The sequence below is a fragment of the Silene latifolia genome, chromosome 7 (genome assembly GCF_048544455.1).
Source record: "Silene latifolia isolate original U9 population chromosome 7, ASM4854445v1, whole genome shotgun sequence".
Classification (NCBI taxonomy): Eukaryota; Viridiplantae; Streptophyta; class Magnoliopsida; order Caryophyllales; family Caryophyllaceae; genus Silene; species Silene latifolia.
The window spans coordinates 124,065,511-124,075,499 of NC_133532.1; the positions used below are offsets into that span (position 1 = coordinate 124,065,511).

The 9,989-nt window shown below is 37.5% G+C and overlaps 2 long non-coding RNA genes across 2 annotated transcripts; both read left to right on the forward strand.

Moving 5' to 3' along the window:
• Positions 1 to 3,259: 3,259 nt before the first annotated feature.
• LOC141592942 (uncharacterized) lies at positions 3,260 to 6,245 on the forward strand. The gene is made up of 3 exons (XR_012521259.1): positions 3,260 to 3,467; positions 4,126 to 4,193; positions 6,126 to 6,245. It is a non-coding gene; the product is annotated as an uncharacterized LOC141592942 (long non-coding RNA).
• A 1,965-nt stretch (positions 6,246 to 8,210) lies between these two features.
• LOC141592943 (uncharacterized) lies at positions 8,211 to 9,802 on the forward strand. Its single transcript, XR_012521260.1, has 2 exons — positions 8,211 to 8,286; positions 9,444 to 9,802. It is a non-coding gene; the product is annotated as an uncharacterized LOC141592943 (long non-coding RNA).
• Positions 9,803 to 9,989: the final 187 nt, after the last annotated feature.

Sequence of the window (9,989 nt, forward strand, 5' to 3'; positions counted from 1 at the left end):
CATTTTAAAAATAATTATTAAAAATTAAATACATTATTTACATGTTCAATAAAAAATGTGAACCAAATTTAATATATACAAAAATTTGAACTGTAACTTTTCATTATAACTTCACTGAAAATTCTCATATTATGAATATTTTTTCACCACAAAAAAAAAAAAAAAAAAAAAAAAAATTGAATATACTTTCTAGTACTCCTAATAATTAAGAATTTTAGGATTAATATTTGATTAATAATTTTGACTTTATTGCACATAGTATCAAATTTATGAGGTGATTTGCTATATTTATCGTATTTTACTCTGTTTAGTTTGGATTTGAGTTGAATAAAATCAGGAGGATGTGTGTTAGAGCATCACAATTTTTAACATTGCTGCATTTTTAGAGCTCGAACACGAAATCTCTATGCTAAAACAACTTTCTAAATAAGTGGTGATGCAAGTGTTCATGGGTCAATTTAACCATTTGATATCATATGAAAATTATTAGTTATGCCAATAAAAAACATCCATGTTGTGCAAGTTAAGTATATAGAACAATAAACCTAAATTAATTTTACAACAAAGTTAATTAGTAAATAAAATACAACAATACGTAAGAATGAATCGTACGATTAGCACCAGGAAATTCCTTAATTTCTCTGTAATTTTTGGTTAGGATTAACCTGCTACTGTAAAAATTAGCATTTCAGCAGCTGCTGGAACCTGCTAAAACAATTTTTTTAAAAAAATATTTATAAATTCGATTACGTTAAAATAAAACCGTGGTCAATAAATCTATTGAAAACGGTCGCATTTAAATAGAAACCTGTTGACATATTCATCCATAATACAACATTTCAATAATCACAAACCGTTGTCGAATTCATGACATTTAAAACGGTTTAATAAGCATAAACCGTTGTCATATTTACTACAGTCTTTTACAACGGTTGTGTTTCAATAAAACCGTTGTCATAGGTTTTCGTAGAGCATTCAGACTAATATGTACTACCACGGTTTCAATATTATAGACAACGGTTGTTGAACCGTTCTTAATATTGTATTACGGTTATCTGAACCCGTTATTTACATTTCATAACGGTTCTGCCTTTTTAACAACCGTGGTCACGAAATAACAACTGTCGTTGTAATAACGGTTCCGTATTTGGTATTACAGCGGTATATCACCTTTTCTAACCGTTGTTGCACCGATTATTTGGCGTAGTGTATGCTATTTATTGTCCGTGCTTGTGGGTAGAAACATGCAGAATAAGGTTTCATGTGGAACGATGCGAGTCGGAATGAGCGTGAGGCCCTTAAGAGGTCTATTTGGTCTAGTAAAGGAGGGAAACTCGACCGAGCTTCAGGTACTAGACCGAGCGGTTGACTTTCCAGAAAGTCTGGAAAATCTATATTTGGTGCACTCGGCCGAGTGTAATTCACTCGACCGAGTGCGCCCGGATACTCGATCGAGTGGGCTGTATGGCAAAACTTGGGTTGTTCCTGGAAAGAGGATACTCGACCGAGTAGGGATGCTCACTCGACCGAGTGGGGTCACTCGACCGAGTGATGATTCCCACTCGACTAAGTGGTCCCCTAATGTAATCAATATTACTTGTCTCTTATTGTGAGACGTATATTGATTTTTGTCATGGTTTTTGAAACTAGAATGGCGCCATGGAGAGCTCAATCGGCAATCGGAACACCCCGTAGGTCCGAAGAAGAAGTGGATAGGATCGTCGCGCAAAACAAGGCTCTTACGGAGGCCCTCAAGAACGTGACTAGAAGGGAAGTAGCGGTTGATGGCACGACCATAAGCAAAGCCATGGATCGTCATCGACCCACAAAGTATGACGATATTGGAGAGCCAAACCTCTTTGGCAATTGGATAAGAGAAATGAAGAACATCTTTGAGGTAGTACAGTGCCTCGATGAGCTGAAGGTGCAGCAAACCGCGTTCTATCTTAGGGGACAAGTGGGTTTGTGGCGGTACAAAGAAATAGAGGCAATGAAGGAATACTACAAGGAGCAAGGGAAAGATGTTATTCCATGGGGAAGCTTTAAGGCGAAAATGAGGGATGGATTCATTCCGGACCATGTCTTAAGCAAGCTCCGAGTGGAGTTTTATGGTTTCTTGTTGACCGATGGGATGCCGATGCAAGAATACTATGTGAGGTTCAATGAGCTATTGACTTATGTTGAAGACCATAACCTTAGCTCGCATTTGTTGGCTCACAAATTTTACAAGGGGCAAACCCTCAAGGTCCTTGAAAAGCTCCCGGCGAGAGTATTGGTGGATGTGAAAGACGTATATGCTAGGGCTGGAAACGCCAAGAGGTTGGCCAATATGACCAAGGAGGCTAAAGAGAGGGTCAGAGAGAAAAGGAAGGCCGAGAGTGAAGGATGAGGAGCTCATCAAAAGAAGTACAACTACCACCAAGTTAAGTCATATTCGGGTGGACCCAATGGAGGCGGTTATTCAAGGTCAAGCGTTGAAGGGAGGGCCATGAGTGAAGGCGGGGGCTTGAGATACTTCAATTTTGGTGGCATTTGCCACAAAATAAATGAGCGTACAAGCGCCAGAAAGGGGTATAATCTAAGGTTTGGGAAAGAGAGCTCCACCAAGCTCCTTCCCAAAGTTTGGTGAGTAATCGCAACTCCGGACCGTGGACCAACCAAAGGAATCCAAGGTCCAATTTCAATGGCGGGTATGGAAGAGGAAATTTCAACTGAGGGGCGCCAATCTCAAAGGTCGATCTACAACGGGAGCCAAGCTTTGGAGGCTAGACCGACTACTTCGGCGAGCACCGTGTAACGGGCAGCCAAGAATAGTGGCAAGATCTTTGCCATGGAGAATAAAGGTGTCGGGAAGGACGCTCATGTGGTCTTCGGTACATTTCTTGTTAACTCTCAACCTTGTTTTATTTTATTTGAGTCGGGGGCTACGCATTCTTTTGCGTCTAAAAGACATATGTCGACCCTAGGTTTTGGGGGAGGTGATTTAGTGAACGACGATGTATCGTTACCTTATGGGGCGTCCGTTGTGTGTTCAAAATTGTACAAAAGGGTGTCGGTCATGGTGGGAGAAGTAAACTTTTCGATCAATCTTTTTGAATTTCCTTTGGAGGGGTTTGAAGTAATTTTAGGCCAATATAGATTGTCATCAAAAGAAGATAGCTTTGAAAGGACCCAAGGGTGTTTGAGTGTCGTACAATGTTTACTTAGTTAAACCCAAGGTGAAACTCATTACGGTAATGACTTTAAAGTCATGTTTTGTAATAACCCGCGTTTTACAAAAGTTAAATATAGTATTTCAGGAAATGGGAAATAATCAAATAAGAAATTAAATAAATAAGTAATCAACTTATGCAATTAATGAATAATATTTCACTTTTCTCATCTAAAAATCAAAAAATAGAGAGAAAGAGGGAGAGAAGTTGTACAAAGGGAATTCATTCTACTCATCTTTTCCATATTTATTTATTGTAAGTAATCAATTAATCCTTGTTTTAATTTTCATATTGTTACCTTAATTAAATTAGTTAAGTAATTAGCATAATTAGTCGTCAACCTTGACCGTGACCATGGGGGTTGGTGGTGCTGTTGGTGGTGGTTGGCCGTTGGTGGTGGTGGCGGGATGGTGTAGTAGTGGTGTTGTTTTGGGGATTTTTGATTGATTTACACAAGTATGAGTTGTTAGTTAAGATTTTATACATTGAATTCTTATATTCATTATAACTACGTGAATTAAATTACAAGAGGGGATTTAATTAAAGTAAGATGAACTAATTAGTGTTAAAACAACATAATAAAGGTAGTAGATTTGGCCTTGTCAAGTATTATAATTCAATAAATTGATAGTTTGGGTATAGTTGACATGAATTAATTGATTAAGGAAGGTTGATAAAGGTTGTAATTTTGGCTAAGTAGTTTATTAAGTAGCTAATTAGAGAATTTAATTTTTAATTGATCAAGGATTTAATTTTCGTTCTTCCTTTTTGTTTTTCATCTTCCCCTGTTTTTATTCGCATTTTGAGGCGTGCGTTCACCCATGGACGGTTTGAAAGGATGATTCATGTCAGCCGACCCCAAATCATTTTGGGATTAAGGCTCTGATGTTGTTGTTGTTGTTGTTGTTGTAAGGATTTGAAGAGGAGACTTGCTAGTTGTTGATTTGACTTTGGAGCTTGTTGGGAGCGTTTGCTTGAAAGGTAGGCTAGCTACTCAACACTTTTTTGCGGGATTTCTTTATGTGATTCTTTGTCTTTGAATTGTTGTTAAATGGCATTGTTAAGTTCTTACATGATAAATTGCTTGTTGAGCATTTGTGTTAGCCTTAGGTTGTCTAAGTTCTTATAGAATCACCTTCTTCATCTAGCTTGGGTTGCCGCCCTACTGCTGTTAATCGTCAACAACACCGACGCTTGTTTTACCAAACACCCACCGCTCGCCGGCTTCATCATTCACACCACATACGACTTTCGCTTCCTCTCTCCCGAGTGAAGCTTTTTCAGTTTTCCCCCAATTTTCAACTTCTCACTTTTTCACTCAAATTATTCACTTATTTACCCCTTCTATTCTATTAGGCGCCTTATTATTATTAGGGTTAATTGATAACAATAATCCAAACTATTACCCTCCTTCTCAAAATAATCCTAACTAAGATTTATTCTACAATAAACTCAGCTTTTGATATTATGTTCTTAAAACAATCTAAGTGACTGCCTACCGGTTTAATAGGTCATTTCTTTCTTCACTTTGAAAATATTTCGGGCAACATAAAATTGACATATCTCAGATTCTCCTCCATAATTAATCACCAATCCAACCACCACTCCGCCACCAGATTTCAACACCTTATCCTCATCACCGGCGACTACCACTATTCCCCAACATTAACACTATCACCAAGCTCCACCAATTGAACCATCACTATAATCATCTCTATGTTGGAATCGAACTAAAATACCTCAATTATAAAGTAAACAAGACGAGTAACTTGGGGATTTTTGGGAACTTGCTCAGTTTTTTTTGTTGTTGAATTTGGTTTATGGTTTTGTTTGGTTGAATTTGGATTATGGTTTACGGTTGGGGCGTTCAAACTTCTCTGGGTTAAACAAAAAAAATTGACATAGCTCCTCTATAATCATTCACCATTCACCCACTTGATACCACCAACTACCGCGCACACCACCAGCCACCAATTAACCACCCACGAAACCACAACCCAACACAGCCAACCACCATAAAACGCCAACACACGAGCAGATCTAGAATTATAAAGATGGTACAGATAAAAGTGATGCTGAAAATTTTGATTTGGAATTACTTTGTAAAGATTATCATAATTAGTGGAAGACGAAGAAGAATCAATGGAAATACAAGAGTAATCATAACCACGAGTGTTTATGATTGAAGGGGAGGGGCTGTCAGTTTCACTCATTCACTTGTTTTGAATCACTTCAACATTAATGAAGCAATAGATGGATTGAAGTGTTTTATGTGTGAAGGGGAAGGATGTCAGATTTGATTTTCTGACTTTATATTCTCTGGAAAACTTGATCGACTACTGAAATTTGGTCCTAACACTCTTTACAACTAGGTGACTCTAAAGAAGAGATGGTAAGAAAATAAAGGAAGAATTTTGGAAATTAATGGAGGAAGAAAATAAGATATTAATGAAAGAAGTAAACAGGAAAGTTATGTTGGTAATGATAATGACGAAGATGAAGATTGGCTTACAAAAATGAAGGTAACCCACAAAAGCTTTCAATTAACCGGTAATAACAAGTCACTAGTAAGACAGAAGCAATAGAAGATAAATGACGGGTAAAATCAGATTATTTTGGGTTAAACAATAACTTGGATTATTTTGAGAAGGTCCATAATAGTTTGAATTATTCCTGTCAAATAACCCTTATTATTATTATTGTTACCACTCTATTTGTGTATTTGTAGTTATTTTGGGTTCAATTGCTGGCTTATTTAACTTAATTATCTCATCTTTTCCCAAACCCTAATTCACATCATTTTTCTCCTTACAATTAGTTGATTAATAATTAGTTGATTTTGAATTAATTATTATTCGGATTTATTGTCATGTTGAGTAATTTCGGATGGTGGCTGATTTTTAGTTAATTTAGGCATTTAATCATGACGGTTCTGGCCATTACTGACGACGAGGTGTTGTTGCTGAGTACCATATCTAAATTCACAAGGGATGCCGAGTTTGCTATCGAAGACCTTGATACCGCTTATCGTTATCACCCCAGTGCGCCAATTTAAGTAATTTTCTTGTCTTTAACACTACTAACCTATTCCCCATTTTTAATTTCATGTCATAGAAGGGAGGGGGTACTAACTACTATTTGATTCTATTGTCATCCTGAAAGTATCATGTAATGCTTTGAATTCATCGTAAAACCGTCCTTGGACTCATCTTCCTGGATATCGTTGTTGGTGTCTCCAAAATACGCGACTTTCCCCTATTCCTCTCATTTCGAATTGTTTAGAGTTACAAAGCCGGATGGAAAAGTTCTTATATACCTTACTCAACTTGGGGTGATCTTCCTTCGAAAAGGGTACTCTACGCTGTTATTTGTTTTGTTATGTGTATCCATTACCTTCTTTTTTTTTGCCAGGGCATAAGTTTGACAATATTTTTTTCTATCTATCGGTATAGATACTTTCTTCACTTCAGGGGAAGATACTTAAAGTCGGATTCTCTCAACCACAAACTATTCAATGACCATTAGATGTATATTCGGGAGTTCAAGGTTTAGTCATGTAAGTGGCCTATTTGTGCTATTACTTTATAGAATTATTGGTATCGATCCTTTCCATTCACTTTATAAGTACTTTGTTAGAGTTTGTCTCCTGTGCTACTTCTTGTTAATTTTCATAAGCCACGTTGTTTCTCAAGGCACTTCACGCTTGCACTTGTCGCTTTCTTGAATCTCTTTTGAGTATCCTGTTTTCTTCTCTACCTTTTCTCGTTTGTCCGGAGTTTTGGAACTCTCGTTGTGCTCGCAAAGGTTAATTATCTCGGAGTGAGTTTCACAAACTACTTACTGAAACCTCGATTCGACCACCCTTGGCATCAACTCGGACCATAGCGACTACCCCCGACCCACTCCAAAATCTCATGCGAACACGATAGTTCCTTAACAACACTATAAACATCCCGAACAACCGGTAGTAGAGCTTTTGCGTTCAAGATGGCTCCTCCTAGTCCAACTCGGCCAAAATCTTAAATCAACTGATCTTTGCAAAATAAACTGATTCTTAGCAAATTGCAGAGCATCCTTTTACCCCCGTCTTTTGTCTTGTTCCTTGTTGGAGTCAAGTTTTCTTCTACCGTGATTTATTTGATGAAAAATTGAAAATAACCTATGGTGACTAGGGATAATATTTTCTAGAGAGGTGTAAATAATTTCGGTGTTACTTAAAAATCTCATTTGATAGCTCTCTGTTCATCATCCGACATAGACAGTTGAAAGTTTCGTTTTAGATATTCCACTTGTTTATAAAGAAACTATTTGATACTCCGTATGTGATTTGGAACACACCGATATATTTTTATACCCCCTTGTATGTGTGGTTTAAGCCTACTCCCCGTCAAGTGATTTCATTTAATGTTTCTACATTGCAATGTAGGTGGTAGTTGACAACAAATTGCTAACATAGTTCTTTGGGCCGTGATTATTTGTTCGTCATGAGCTGCGTGTTTCTCATTTTGCAGATCAAAGCCAAAAAGCCATCTTGGAAACTCGGGTCATCGTATCCCCTTAAAGTATCAAAAGGCTTACCCGTGGTTCAACTTAGTGACGATTTTGATCGGATCGATGAGGACTCTTTGTTAACCGAGGAAGACCGTAAAAGCCACAATTGCCCCCTGGTAGGGCCGTTTATTTGTCTCCAAATATTTCTTTCTCATCAAATAGTCTATCGTAGTATCCGCTTATTAATTCAAGCTGTCATTACAGTTGGTGACTCATGGCTGGGAATCACTAGGAAAGCTGCAAGAATTAAGCGTCTGTGGAAGGGCGAAGCGAGCGTAAAAGTAGACAAACTGGACTCAACAATGGAACCGCTAACTGGATCCGGTTGTGGCAAAGTGTATGTGTTTCATTTTATTGTATGCTATTTGATAATGGAAAGGTCAAAGAGGCATGACATATGGATATTGATTAGTGATTTTTCTCAATGATGGCGTTCTCGTATTACGGTGTGGACTAGGGGATGCTTTCGGATGCAAAGACATGCCCTTACAAAGGTCAACCTCCATTTAAACCTGGAGAAAAGGTACACCTTTCCTTCCTCTCATCTATTTCTCAACCCTTAGATATCTACTTGGCCATCTTTGCGTCATTTATGGAGATTGAATGGATCAGATAAAATATTTTGTCTTATATTCCTTCCTTCGACAAAACTGATTTCACATTCCAATGGTGCCTTGTTTATGCCTGATGAATGGTTCATTCTGCAGCAATTGTTTTTGTCTAACTCTTACAACTAGAGTGTATATCAAAAAGTCATCTGGTAGTTTACACTTTCTCCTCAAATCTAGAGACCATTAGTGCTCTTATGGGCGTTTGGTCAGGACATAAAGAAAGTAAACTGCAGACCTCAAATTCCGCTTGGTTGTGTTTTTGATAAATTACAAAAAACTCTCTACCTCATTCCCATACACGCTAACTCAGTTAAGGGGGTACCTTTCCTGGAGATCTTGCTGCTGTATCACTAAAACAGCTAGCTCCACTCATTACCACCGACAAGCTACCATTCCTCTTGTTGTCATCATGCTATAGACCACAAATTCTTGTTTCAGACGGACACTTTTGGTCTTATTTGTCAGACGGATAAAATGTTGCCATTTTTTAAGAAAATGTAACCAATTAATTCACAAAATGTTATGACTAGAGGTGTTATTTTTTACCCTGGAAATGATGTGAACAATAATGGTAACATGTTATCAGAAAATAACAACATTTTATTGTAAAATAATGACATGTTACTCGTCTTATTTCAGACCAAAAGCAATGGTCTTAAGAAAAACGGACTGGCTATAGACATGTTATTCTGTATTCCCTTTTTCTTTCTTATTTCCCTTCTCTTTCTTCTTCAAACCAATGATTCTTTAATTGTTAGTTTGCTACTTGCTAGTTAAAGTGATAACAATAACAGTGAACTATATGGCATTTTACACATGCCCTTGTTAGACAATACTGGCTTGACCAGGATTAGGATTAGACCCTCAGCATTACTTTGGTTAAGATGTTAGACTATTCCATCTCGCGGACTCTCAATTTCTCATCTGTGGTGTATCAATTACAGCACACAAACTTAAAAGACATTCTCATAATCAAATAACCGACTCATACAAGACTCGCTCTCATTTTAGACACCAAGGGTTTCATCTACGACTTGTTTAATATAGTTTGCCTTTATTTGTGTTGCAGGTAGTTTTGTCCCTTACTGCTGATATATGAATGATGTGAAACAATGGTTCGTCTCAGCTGCCTCCAATTTTGTTTCTGATCGGAAATCATAGAGCAGGTTGTCCAGACCCTATACTGCAACTTCTTAGTCTTGGTTCATCAAATCATAGAGGGTTTCGTAGTGAGCATAATAATTATATAGTGAGTAATTGAATATTTGCATACATGACATTTTATTTTATGCCAGGCGCGGTTTCAAACATATGGTTGTATACTTGTATGTTGGTTAGACTCGATTGCTAGTGTTTTGTTGCAGCCATTGCGTTGGTCGGATAACAGGACTATTTAATGGAAAAATTGATATTTTTAGAAATTAATAATTACACAAAAACGGAGAAAGACAGGCCATGGTTTTTGAGGGAGGGCATAGCAGGAGGGGTTTGCACTAAATTTGCAGTATCCGACTCATTATTCGCTCCCTGTTTTGCCTCGAGTCATGTTTATGTTTGGCTAGTATAATGAAAACTTCCAAGTCTTTTTAGGTCTTTAATTCTTGTTGTTAGCCTA